Raw genomic sequence first — 13,277 nt, 5'->3', positions numbered from 1 at the left:
AGGCCCTGCGCTCCTGCTGCAGCCCACCACAGCCCTGCCCTGCCTGCCCTTCGCCCGTATGGTAAGGGACTTGCTGCTCCTTGGTCTTCAGATCCAACACAGCATTCGTCTGGAAGTGAACCTGGCCAAGGTTTCGCTTCTTTCTCCAGAGCGCTGAGTGGGAAATGGGAAGGTGGCGAGGTGGGCTTGGCCTGTCCCCACTGGGCCCTACCAGGCTTTCCTGGGTCACCTCACCTCTTTTAGCCTGTGAACTCCTGGGAGCCTATTTATGTGCTGGTGGACAGATCGCTTCTATCGCTTTTATCAGCCCAACACATCTTCGTAGCTACAGACACTGCCCAGGTTGTGACTCCTGCTTGTCAAACCCCTACACTCAGTTCCCTTTAATCTAATCCGAATTGCCCCATAGAGGGTAATTTGTATGCCGTGTACGCGGTGAAACTTAGAAAGTTTCGGATGCTGTGGAAGGAACGTTTTTAAACACTTTTAATTAAATTACTTTATTATTTTGAGTAGCTATCAGCAGATTAGCTCATTTATCAAGGGTGACATGTAAGGCTGAAAGTCAACAGCCGTAATTCACAGACTTCATGTGTGTCACACAGAGCAGCACTAAACACTGTGTTCACTCACACATCAATGGGATTGAATTTGGCACCTCTCTATATTTCTTTCAAAGTTATTTGTTTTGTACAGCTGCAAATAATGAAAGCAATTGTTGTGCTGACTCTGTTCCAAGAACTATTCCCCAACCTGCTCGTGTGCACAGAAAGAATCAGTCACTATGGAAATCTATCTTGATTTGGGCCAGGACCTCTCGTGAAAAACAAGTAGTAAATCTGTTGATGCAAGCACTGATTTCTCTCTTGCTTCTACCCAGTTTTAACATTTATATTGGACTTTTTATCTGGAGTAATGGACTGCCTGTATTCGGGATAAGAGTAAATGGAGCTCTTTAGCCTGGTTATTTCATTAAGGAAAATGGATCTTTTATTTAAACTTAGAGCATTAGTAGAAAAGTTTTCTGATGTCTTCTTGTCCGTACAATTTTGTATCTTTCTAAGCTTTTTCTATTGCAGTGCCAGTAACCATCAGACTAAAAAAATAAATAACTAAGGCAGTAGCTTTATTTTCTGCATGGACATGATATGGTAATTTAGATATATTTTTACTTATTGATCACAGCATTACTGCACGCCTCTTGGCAGGCTGGAAATGTAAATGTAAATGGTGGTTCCCATAGGATGGCAGCACGTCCTGCAGGGGGTCCGTGGTACACCAGGGCAGTAGTAAGGCTGCATGCAGGTCCTCTGCTTGCAAGGCAGGAGACAGGGAGCGTGCAGTGGGATTTATTTTTCTGAAGGCCTGAGCAGTTGCCCTTCATTCGGTGTTCAGAAGGCACACAGCAACCCACGCACACACCAACCAGCTAATTCATCCTGACTGCCAGCAGAGGTCAGACTTTAAGCTGGCAACATAAACTCCTAAAAGGGATTTCCCTTAGGTCCCCATAAAAGTTGCTAACATCAGAGACCAGCAGTGGTGAAATGAAATTTTTATGAGAAGTCAATAAAATAATGCTGTTTTCACACATGTCAAAGATCTGTTCTGGTATCTGGTCATACAGGCACCCAGAGCGTAATGCTGGGGTTATAAATCTAGTCTAGTCCCATCACCTTTGGAGTATAATCATGAAACAACTTTCAGCAGTAATTTAGAGCTATCAGACTTGTTTCAGAGGGAGACCTCTGGTACCATACGGCTTGGAAAATAACACTCATAAATTAAAAGCAAACAGAGATTAAAATAAAAGTCCTTCAAGTTAAATATGCTGGTAAATAAAGTTTCACTTGGCCACACCGCATGAATTAATGCACTGGCCAGCATTAACCCAACACACAACCTCAGCTGCCATATATATGTATATTTACAGAGCTGCTGAGGGATGGGAATTTGAAATCCACCTCATCTGGCTATTTAAGTTCATAGCCAGAACATGTATTAACAGAGAAATTTTGCATATAATATAAGGTAATATTAATGTGCAACAGTCTTTCAAACTCCTGGGTCAATTAAAATATTGTACTCTAAGTCAGCATACACCTTTGACAATAAAATTTCGTGACAATTCATCCTAAGTAAAAGAGTTTGGAAAAGTGTAAGATGGATACCCTAGAGAGACATCAGAATGACCAGAAAGGAACAGGAGAGAGAACTTACGACATCCCTCAAACTCTAGTTTAGCAAAAAGCACGTTTCTTTGAATTGTAAAGGACTCTGCCTTCAGCCTCTGCCTGCGTGTATCAGGTGAGGAGGATGCTCACTCCTGTTCCTCCTCTACCATCCGCAGCCTAAATTGGTGACTCCCAAGTCTCTTCTTGTTTCATCAGCCACTTTCTCAAGAGACCGTTGGGAAACCCTCAGACTAGTTGTAACATATCCTTAAGCCCTGAACAGCACAGAGTGACCTTCATAAGATCTGAAGAAAGATGCTGTTAGCCCAACTGATGGGGTTTATCGGGATATGCCATGTGGATCCGTTCTGGATCCCATCTTTGCTTTGTACAGGGAAATGATTTGTTTGCAGTGATTTGAGTCAGTAGAGCCACATGAAGCTTAAGGGGGAGACTAACAGAGACTTTCATTTGCTTTGGTTTGGTGCAAACTGCCTAGATGAGATGGACACATTCCGAAACTTGGTAGCCTGGCCTTCAATGAACATGAAGTTCAGGGAGGAAATCTGTTCAGTGGCACACAAGCCAAAAAAAAAAAGGAAACTTGTTCCTACAGCTAAGCTGGTGGCTCATCTCCAATGAAGATGAAAAGAATTCATTGCTGCAGAGATGTTTGTTTTTAGGAAAGCATGGGTTTACTCGCTGGTATGATTTTAGAGTATCATTTTCTCTGTGTTCTTTGATGTTCAGTCAAGGATCAATAGCCCAAATACATGGAAGAGAACAGTTAAGATACTAAATATACGTGTCTAGATCTCAGCTTTGTATCTTGACTCTGACATCTCTGGTGTCAGGGATGATTCTTAGGCAATTTTGTCTCAACATTGTATGAGTGCTCTGCCAGTTTTCCATATCTCAAGCAAAACTTTGGTATGGTTTAAAAGATAATCTGTCATTTTTCTAATCTGATTATTTGCCAGGTTGTCTAAACCTGCAGTCCAAGAGCCCTCTCAGTAGATTTGATGCTACTTGCTTGCACAGTACACTGTGGGGACCTCTCGGTGCTACAACAATAAAACTTGTAAATCAGAGTGCTTAACAGGAAGGGCTGGGATCACGGGAGGTCCAATACCAAGGGCAGCTATTTATCTGCTTTTACAGTTGCAAGTGGTAAGAGCCTAGGGAGAGGAAAGAAAATCTTCCCAACGTTGTTCTATCAGCATGTCTAATTCATCTCCCAAAGGAAGCAACATTCCCTATCTTTAGGACTATTTAAAATTAGATGAGATAAAGCGTTAGGAGATGTCCTTCAGAAAACATTTGCTGGTGACCTACATGAAGCAATCTCCCAGTGCTTCAGCTGTCACATCTAGGGCTGTACTGGGGCCACGCTGTCCCGCTCAGATGGCCTGCCAGGGCCGGTCTCTTCTTTGCAAACTGCTTTGGTACTGCTTCAGCACGGCTGGGACTCAAAGGCAGAGTGGGCGTGCTGGGCTTTGGACTCAACTGTCCATAAACCAAAACTCAGAAGAGGACTGCAGCTGTTTCTAAGAAACAAAGAGCTCAGAGAGGAATTTGGATGAGGGTCTGCTGAGCGCTGAGAGGGTGGCTTGCAAAACAGCCTCTGACCGTCCTCCATGGCTAAATCCCAGTCAAGCCATCAAGCAAGCTGACTGCCCGCTGCCCACCAAGTGCTCGTGGGTGAGTTGTTCAGAAAGGCTGCCTCTTGTCGCGGGCCACGTGCCCTGAGGTTTCCTGCTTGGAGCCTTGCTGGTGCGAATCCAGCAGGCAGCCCTGCTCCCTGGGGGTGTCGGTGGGTCATGTAAGCAGCATCGTGCAGCACACCAGTGGAAACTGGGTAATGTGTGTGCTCAGGCCTTTTGCAGAGTGCTAAATTCCTCCTCTCCATCACCCAGCCCTCTTTTCTAAGAAAAATATCAGCTTGCATGGAAACACTTCTTTGTACAGAACATCTGTGTCCTCCTGCTGATGAATCACTGACCTGCAGAAGGAGGAGGCCAAGGGAAGGTCACGAGAGGGACACAATCAGAACGGGGAAGGTGGATGGTCGCAGTGAAGCAGAACAAAAGCACACACCCAGTTAGCATTATTTTATTAGCTTTTCTAGGGCTATACATCCAGAACTAAATGAGCCAGAGCCTCCTAAGATCAGCCCAATTGATGAACCACACTAAAGAGCAATGAATTTGATCAAATCACAAAGATCGTATGTGTCAGAAAAGTGCAAATTCCAAATGACAGTGAAATCTGCCTGGCAGGTAATGTGTCTGTTTTCTCTGTTTCTGAACATAACCCATTAAGAAGAAATGGGCTGAGACCAACTTTGGACTTGACGCTGGAATCTGTTTTCGATCAGCTCTGTGCTCTGCTTCTGTCGGCTTTGTGTGCCTGTCTCAAGAGGTTTTACTTTTTTTTTTTTTGGTTTGTTTTGAAGGGTGGGAGGTTGCTATTTTGGGAGATGAGATAAAAGCTGTTTGCTCGAGAAGGGGAGAGAGAACCGAACGATCTGCTTAAAACCCAGTCCCCGATGCAGTTAGGTTTCCGCATCCCCAGGCGATGTTATGTTATCTCCTGCCTGCAACCTCCCTGTGTAGTTTGGCCTAACTAGGTCTGTAAGCTGGTTTCCTCGCTGGCTTGCATTAAGCTGGAAAGTACCAATCAGACCCAGGGAATTGGCTGCAAATCGTTTGTGAAATCCTTCTTAATGACAAAGTCCATCAGGCCGTGGAGCAGGGCTTCAATCGCTTCCTTGCAGCCTCCACCACAGCTACCCTGACGTGACCCCGGCTGCTCCCCTGTTTGTTAGGCTTCTCCGCAGCTGTGACATAATGTTTTTGATGGCAGGGCTTGGAGGAATTCTGCTTGTGGCAAAGCAGGAATCTGCTTCGAATTAGCGCTGCACATATTTATCAAGTCTACGTAGCATGGCTGCCTGTTGACAAAAGTCCCTTCTTCTGTCCCCTGCTGCTTTCCAGATTAGCTGGCTGGCCCTGCGAAGGTTCGGAGGAAAGGCAGCCGCCGCTGTCTGGGCGCAGCCTCCTACGAGCCCGGAGCGGGGCAGCAGGTGGGTGATCCTCCAGCTGGGATGCCCCGAGCTGAGCCTGCTCCTTTAGGGCCGGATCCTGCTTCTTGGTTGGACCTCGAGGGGCTCTGCGGGGGGCTCACGCACTTCAAGGCTCCCTCGGCTCGCTGCCCCACTGCTGGCCGCATCCTCCCTGCTGCTGCAGCGGAGCAACTCCCTCTGCAGCCAGGTGGGTTGGGTCGCAGCAGCTCACATCGGCATCTGAAGGAGCCACGGCACCGGGGAGATGATTGCACGGTGCCTCTGGAAGCCGTGTGTTTGCCTTGTGGGACCCTGCTTTTAAAGGTTCTTCACTGACTTTCAGGAAAAGAAAACATTGCTGGGCACCCAGCAGCAGGCCCGGTTTGCATTAAAGCCACCTACGCTGCTTAGCAAAAGCTGGGCAGGAAATTCTTCTTTTTCATGTCTAAATATTTAAGGTCTATTTATTTATTTTAATTCCTGTTGTGTGTAGGGATAAAACAAAAATCCTTCAAAGGTTGTTTTTTATTTATTTATTTATTTATTTTTAATTTTTATTATGAAAAGCAGCAACAGAAAAAGACTCGTCTAAAAATAGCCATATATTTAGGGCAGCCCCCGGTAGTTGGAGACACAGATTCAAAGGCTTGATTCCGCCAAGGAACTTGGTGTCTCCAGCATCCTACGCATGCATCTCAGTGACAGGGGCATGGTGTCGCTGGGCTGTGAGCAGAGAAACCATCCTGGCTGCAGAACCTTTCCTGGAAGACTGCATTTACCCCAGTCACTTTGGACACAAAATTTTGTCACAGTGTAATTTTCTAATGAAAAGCTCTCTTGTTATAAAAAAACAAACTGGTTCTATTCTTACTACTGATTTCAAGCAGAGGAGAGATAAGCCCATTGCTGTTTTCTTTTCCTAAAAAGTTTCCCTTTTCAGCCCAAGAGTTTATTGCAGCTCCCATAGATAAAACGTTCAGTCACTCTTTGAAGAATAAGATCAGTTCTTGTGCTGGATAGTTATGGAAATCAACAAATGTGACTCTAAGAGCAATTAAATGAAGAAAGCAGCTCCTGGTTTTGGAACTCTCTCCTGACTATTTCTTGCAGAGTAACAGAAGCCCTGATAAAAAACACACAGATCTGTATGAAAATGTTGAGGAGAAAAGAGAACCATGGAAGCTAAGTGAGCTCTGAATGAAAGCAAAGAGAACACCACTACCAAGAAAGAAAAACATCACCGCGTGGATTCAGGCAGGGACGAGTACCAAGGCTGGAGATGGAAGAATAATGGAAATGCACACAGACAGTTAACAAGGTTCCTTCCCATACTGAATCCATGCATGAATCCATGCACAGAGCCGTGAACTGCTGCACTACGAACCCAGAGAAGCGATTCTGATGGGGAAATCCAGATCTGAGGCCCTGCAGAATAAGCGAATGGCTTGTCAAGGCAGAGCCCGCATTAGCTGGAGTCCTTACTTGTTCTTTCAGAGGTCTGTTCCCCTGGTTAGGCAGTACCATTTTTAGCATGGCATATGAATTTTGGTCTGTGGACTATGCTACTGAAGAATTTCTCCATATGCTAAAGAAAAACAACGGGTTCTCTGTGTCTCTTGCTGAGTGTGGTGGTACCTGTGTGCTATACATATCTGAGGACGAGGGGGAAGCAAAACCAACTACGGTCAAACAGATGCATTGAAAAAGCAAGTACTGCACAGTCAGTTAAAGGTGGGTTTTGTTTTGTATTTTTTTTTTCTGTATGTGTAGTAAGTTCACGCAGACGCCTGGATCTGCACAACGAAGCCAGAATGAGACCAGCCACTAGTCTAGCCAACAACATGCAATACTTTGACTGAAGGAAACATGCTTGCTTTCCAGCTGGAAAGAGAAGCTGACCATTTTGCTGCACTCCTAAGATATTGAAATGTTTATATCAATTTAAAACAGACTCTTGCAGAGAGTACAAAAATAAAGAATTTTCAGGCAGAGACCTCAGAAGCCAAGTTGTAAACCCTTGGCTAAAAGGTCTTAGGGTAGAAACAACTGCAGAGCATTAACTGCATAGCAGTGGTTCATACAGGAGCCGTAAGAGTAAAGACAGTGTTTAGGAAGATTGCGAGGCATTTCATGTGGGCTTCAGCGCAAGGTCACAGGATGTAAGAAGCTTCGGGAGTATCCAAAAAAAAAATAAATTAAGTTGTTTGAGAGTAAAAATAGCTGTATGCCAAGCACCAATCCTGCAATCCTTATTCACAAGAGCTGCTGTGTTGATATGAACATCTGTCCTGTGGGACGTGACTGGTTGCCCAGGTTTACTGCACCTTGCAGCCCAAAATAAAGAGATCGTGACACTGGGCAGTGGCTTGGTAATGAAGGGGCAGGTTCCACTGTGAGGAAACAGAAACTCTGATGTGCTCACAACACCTCCGGGAAGGAGGACAGCGAATAGTTTTTGGCATTCTTAACTTAACTGAGCTATTTTATAATTACAAGTCCTTAAAACAAGTGTTAGATCTGTTTAGCTTTCTAAAAATCTTTCTAAAAGGTTTCTGTTTGTTTTTCAAAAAGTTTTGTTTGTTTGTATTTTGGCCATGAAAATACAATTCATCTTAAGGGATTTAATGTGATTGTACAAAGATATCAAAAAAGCACGATTCAATAGCCTACAGCCTGTTACATGGCTCTTGAAAACATCATCCATTTCATACGAGCAAACCAGTACTCTCCTGAGGTGTGACTGCCACACAGCCCCCTGCCCACACAGAAGTGCCAATGTTTGGGTGCCCTCCTAGGGCCTGACTGAAATCTGAAATTATTTGTTCATCAGCTGGTTTTCTCCCACTCTCCACGAGCAGCAATGCAGACTGTACAGCCTGGCGTGCTTGCAATGGTAAGCATAACCTGTTTACTTTTTAAAAACGTGTATGTATGAGTAATTCTCTGTGTGATTCATTTAGCTGTCTTTGTTGTGCCTTAGACCAGTCCCGCGGTTATTTTAGAAGATGTGTTATTTTATTACTGCAATGAACAAAGGAACTTTCTCTTTTCCCTGGTTTTCACAAAAATGTGCGATGTTAGAAAGGGGTCAAAGAGAGAATTTTCTGGTTTTCCTTTGAAGTCTCCAGTTCTAAGCTTGGTTAGGAGCTTCCATGTGTCCTATACGGGCTTGGACCCTCCCGAGGCAGTGAGCTGCAGTAGGGATTGCATGCAGCTAAGACTTCAATCTCTAGCCCTTCCTGGGCATCCTGTTCAGTGGTGAAGCAAGGCCAGTTACAGTAGATCGAGACTGACTCTTGCACTGGAAACAGCATTTTAATCTCTTAGACTTTCCTACTTTCCATGAATCTTACAAGCCCGCTGCCACGTGCCTTCCTATTTTGGGAGTTTTATTCATTCTGCTTCAAATGGAAAAGAAATTTGCAGGTGTGTTGTCATATGGTAGAAGGATTATAGTTGTAATTCAGATACCTAGCAACAAAATAGAAGGCAATGAGAAGGCTCATGTAGGAGCCTTCTGTTTGCAAACTTCTGCAATACACTAATTTTTCTGTTCCACTGATGCTTCCTTAGCAGAACATTTAGTATCAAAAACCTGAATCCTGAGGATTTGGACAATAGTAAAATGCAAAGCTTCTTTCTCCCCTTTAAGCCCTGCTTGAACGGTGAGGTTTAGGATCTGCAGTCTTTGCTGACCCTCCAGGAGAGCTGCAGGAAGAGGGAGGAAGGGAAATTGTTTTGTGTTCAGATCCAAATATAAAATCAGCTCAATGTTCTTTTCTCCCTCATCAAGAGACTCGCATTCCTTCCCTCTCCCAGCTTCCCCCGACACTGCAAGATCAGTGCGTTTGGGTGAGTCCTTAAAGCAAAGTCCAACAGAAAAAAAGTAATCCAAGTACAAAGTTGAATGTTCTTCTATTTAAAATGCAAAGAGGATAAAATCTGCAGCTTTAGTTCTTCTGTTTTCTTAAAAGAAAAGACCTCTTACCCCAGTCCTGTGCAGGATTTGGCAAAAGAGAGAAAGGTGCTTTCAGCTACCAAAGCCCTCGAACGTCTCACTCATTAAAAACTGTGGTGAGTCTCCTCCTGAAGCTCACAGCTTTGGTTACCTACTGTCCCCACCCTTCCCGTTCTCATACCAGGCTGGGACTGGGGCTGGCTTTGAGAAAAGCCAGGGAGGTTTTTTTTTGTTTTTTTTTTTGGCATTGTATTTTCATGGCCGAACACCAGGAGTCGATCTAGGAGGCATCCACAAGGTGCCAACAAGCCCTGAAATTTTGGCTCTCTCCTAAGAACTAAACCTAAGGCACTATGGCAGGACCTGTTCTTCCCAAAGCAGAGACCAGCTGCTAGCACCTCCAAGCCACGGAGCTGTGGGAGGGCAAAACTTGGAGCTGCTGCCTTGGGTGATGGTGCACCCCTCGCCCCCGTTCACAGGGGCTCACTGTGCACGCATTCAGCTCAGCCTTCTTCTCATAATGTGCTTTCATCTCTCCCCATTTTAAAGAAAGCACTGAGCACCCCACCCTGTCCTACAACAACTGCTGAGCTATTTACCACTCTGAAAGGAAATCCCATGTCACAACCCCTAGGAGCGCAAGGAATAATGTCCGGAATTCCTTTATCTGTGACTAGGCCTGGCGCACAGTCTCTTTCCCGTCTCTTAAGTATACACAAATATATTCTTTTCTTTTGTCAAGGCAATGGGCCCAGATTTTAATGACGGTTTATTAAAAAATAATTAAAAAAAAAAAAAAAGGTTTTGGCAGCGCTCAAGAACAAACGTTCTCTGTGTTTAGGCCCCTTTGTTATTCAAGGTGAAAAGTGGCTAGAAGGGAAAATGAATCACTGGTCTTTGCCCTCCATAGTAAATTTGACCTCCACTGTTTTAACAGCGCCTAAAATTGGTGTTTGGGGCTAACCAGGGAAACAATGCGGTAAGTCTCATGGCTGCTTCCTACGACGATTTTGCTTAAATTGGTCAAATCATCTCTTTGGGCACTGCAGTCTTTTTTTAACCTTCGGCTTCAAGGCTCCCGCTCGGGTCTCCGTGCCAAGTTGTGCTCAGCTAAAGGCCGTGCTTATCGCGTGCTGGCAGCCTGCAGAGTGATGGAGTAAAAGATGGGCACTACCAGCTCTGGGGCAGCGCTGCCCTGGGCCGAGAGGACAGAAAGGAGGGGAGACGCCACGTGTAAGCACCCCCAGGTGCGTGGGCCCGGCGCTCCTCACACACACCAGGCCTCACAGCGCTGCTCCATGAGGGAGGTGGATGGAGGCCCTCGCACCACTGCTCCATGACAGGAGGCAGCTGGAGGCCCATCTGTCCAGCCGAGCTGTCCTGCCAGGCCTCCTGCCATGTTCGTGCCCTTCCAGCCCGGCAGCTTGAAGCCCCAGGGCCTGACCCGCTGGCATCTTGGAGGCAGCTGCACGGACGCCGAGTTTTGCCTCCTTGCAGGCCAGCAGAACAATGCAACCTGGAGCAGCAGCTCCAGGGGAGAGGGGAGGGAAATCTATAGTAGGAAACGGCTGGGAGCGAGGAAGTTGCAACTGAAATATTGGCACCAGCAGGCCGAGGGAGGCGGGGGAGGCAGGCAGGAGAAGGAATCTTTCCAGGAAAAGAACGTTCGTATCAGATACTTCCAAAAATAAAATATCATTGTGTCGGAGAAATGTTTCAAATATTGGCAGCGCTGCTGGCTTGGCCCGCCACTCTCTTCAGTGGATCCAGCACTCTTGCAAATCAGTTTGAAAAAAGTGTTTATGATCCTTCACTGTCGAGCCCTCCCATGCAAAGAGAAAGACGCACGCCAGTGGGGACCGCAGAGCCGCCCCAAGTGATTCATGGCACCCGCTCCTCACGGGGTGGTGATATTAGAAAGCTGACAGCCTTGTTGCAGTACAAATAAGTCACCAGCTGGAGTTTACTGGCTCTTTTATTTATATTCCTACAGCACGCAGGCAATGCCAGATGTGCTGTCCCTGATTCGTGTGTATTATGTTTGATGTCTCTCATCAGAAACAACGCTGGGCTAAATCCAGAAACTAAACTGTTTTTAGCAGAGATAAATATTTAGGCAAGTCAGTGACTGGCAAGAGTCTGTCCCTCCCTTCGCATCCCCTTTCAAACTGAAATAAAGGTATCAGCTCAGCATGAGCACATCAAAGATCTTGTCTACACAGGGGAAGCACGGCGCGCTCTCACTGCCGGCTGAGCCACTGCCTTCCAGCAGGCTCCAAAGAAAGGGGAGGATTTGGCAAAAGGGGGCTTTCCAGGGGCTGAAACCAGAGCATTCACACTGCATCCCATCTACGAGCTGGACCACAGCATCCAATTAGCACCTGCTCTTATCTGTGTGCTGTCAGGCTTTCTCCTGTCTCTGGGGCACGGCAGACTGTGTTGCTCCTAGATGCTATCACAGACTCTGACAACAGGGAGGGAATAAATCACACCGCTTGCCCTGCCTTTTGTCAGGTGTGGATGTGTGTGTAATAAGCTGACTTTGGATGTCTGTTAGTGGTAAGTCTTGATTTTCCTTTGCCCTGTGTGTTCTGGTCCTTGAAGTGTATGTAGAGCACAAAGGTTTCAGTTGCAGGACACTGTATGGAGAGGCTGCATGCGTAGGTTTTTTCCTGACTTGCTGACAAAATCACTCATTTCTCCACTCACAGAGTAAACTATACTATGTGACTAACTCCATTACACTCCTCTGAGCTTTGTTCCAAGGTCTCCTGAGGATGGCCTCTCTTTCCTACATTGGGATTCTCCACAATGAGATACTTGCACAGCCCTGGCTTGCCCATCCTTCCCACATCATAGGGGCTGCCTTGGCAAGAAGCCTTTGCAGAGCAGGAAGGATGGTCTGACTGTGCAAGGCTCACGTGAAGGGACTGAAGGAGAAATCCAGGTGGATCTTCTCTCATTCAAGTCAGCCATTTCACTGTGGCACAGCTCTAGGACTACCCTGCTTACAACAGAAATGTACAGGATGCTCTGAACTCCTAAGGGAGATGCCGAGGTGTGGGAATTCAATTCATGCAAATCAAAGTAAATTAGGCCCTGCCATTACCCCACACTGCCAGTAGCGGATTGAAGGTCACCTCACTCGTGACTGGGCTTGTGTTTCACAACTTAATTTGCTTGACCTTATTTTCCAAACTGTCACACGCAGTGAGGAGATGAGCCCATATATTACAGACCACCTAGGCTTATGTTGACTGTGCTGGATCACAAACACTCCTGCTTCCCATGTCCAAAAGTCTCACCTTGGTATTTCATCAGCATTGTCCCCCAAAGGGAAACCCATTTCTATATGGTCATGGTCTTATTACAAAGGTTCTGCATCACCTTGACTGCTTCAAAGAGATGAGACTGTTGTGCAACAGAACTAGAAGGCAGTTCTCAGTTTCACCAGCCCAGGGTTTCAAACTGTATGCATGTCATTCCTAGCAACAGTGATTGTGGATGCAGGTACTATGGGGAGAACACGATGTGATGATACCAGTTATGAAGGTGAACAAGCATCAAAAACTTAGCACAAGTACCCAACGTCCTGGATAGAGGGGTTCAGAAATACCTCCCTATTTTGTATCCTGCCCAATATCTGCTTTTGAACAAGGTCAAAGAGATTGTTATTCCCATCGGAGTGTTTCTGTGTTGAAATGTGGAATTTCTCAGGAATTTTTCATTAACATTGGCTTTGGCAGATAAAATATTGGCTATGCCAAAGACAACAAGCTTGGGAATATGTTGATCTTAAGCACAAAGATACTGTACTCAGCGCTGCAGTTCACTACAAATGGATTGCCCCAACTGACAAGTAGAATAATAACCATGAATATTGATAATGCCCAGGTGTTTTGTTTTATGTATGTATTTTCCTCTTAATTAAAATGATAAGAGTAGCATATTCCAATAAAAACTCATTTATGCCGTCCCATTTTAAATGAGAGAAACTGTTCAGTGAGAGATTAAGAAATTTTAATTCTAATTTAGCTTGGTGCAAAGATCAACTTTCTACCTCCTCAATAACATGCTCTTT

General features: G+C 45.5%; 2 protein-coding genes across 3 annotated transcripts in view; one reads left to right on the top strand and one right to left on the bottom strand.

Annotated features, from left to right (window-relative positions):
• LOC311444123 (uncharacterized protein) overlaps positions 1-13,277 on the top strand; it is a 293,968-nt gene that overhangs the window by 200,487 nt on the left and 80,204 nt on the right. The window lies entirely within an intron of this gene.
• The window catches only part of LOC311444120 (vascular endothelial growth factor receptor kdr-like), a 131,211-nt gene that overhangs the window by 103,568 nt on the left and 14,366 nt on the right, over positions 1-13,277 (bottom strand). The gene's annotated exons all lie outside the window — the stretch shown is intronic.

Source organism: Aythya ferina, assembly GCF_964211825.1.
Source record: "Aythya ferina genome assembly, chromosome: 13".
Classification (NCBI taxonomy): Eukaryota; Metazoa; Chordata; class Aves; order Anseriformes; family Anatidae; genus Aythya; species Aythya ferina.
Note: the sequence above shows the minus strand (reverse complement) of the source record. Positions and strands in the feature narration are given on the sequence as shown.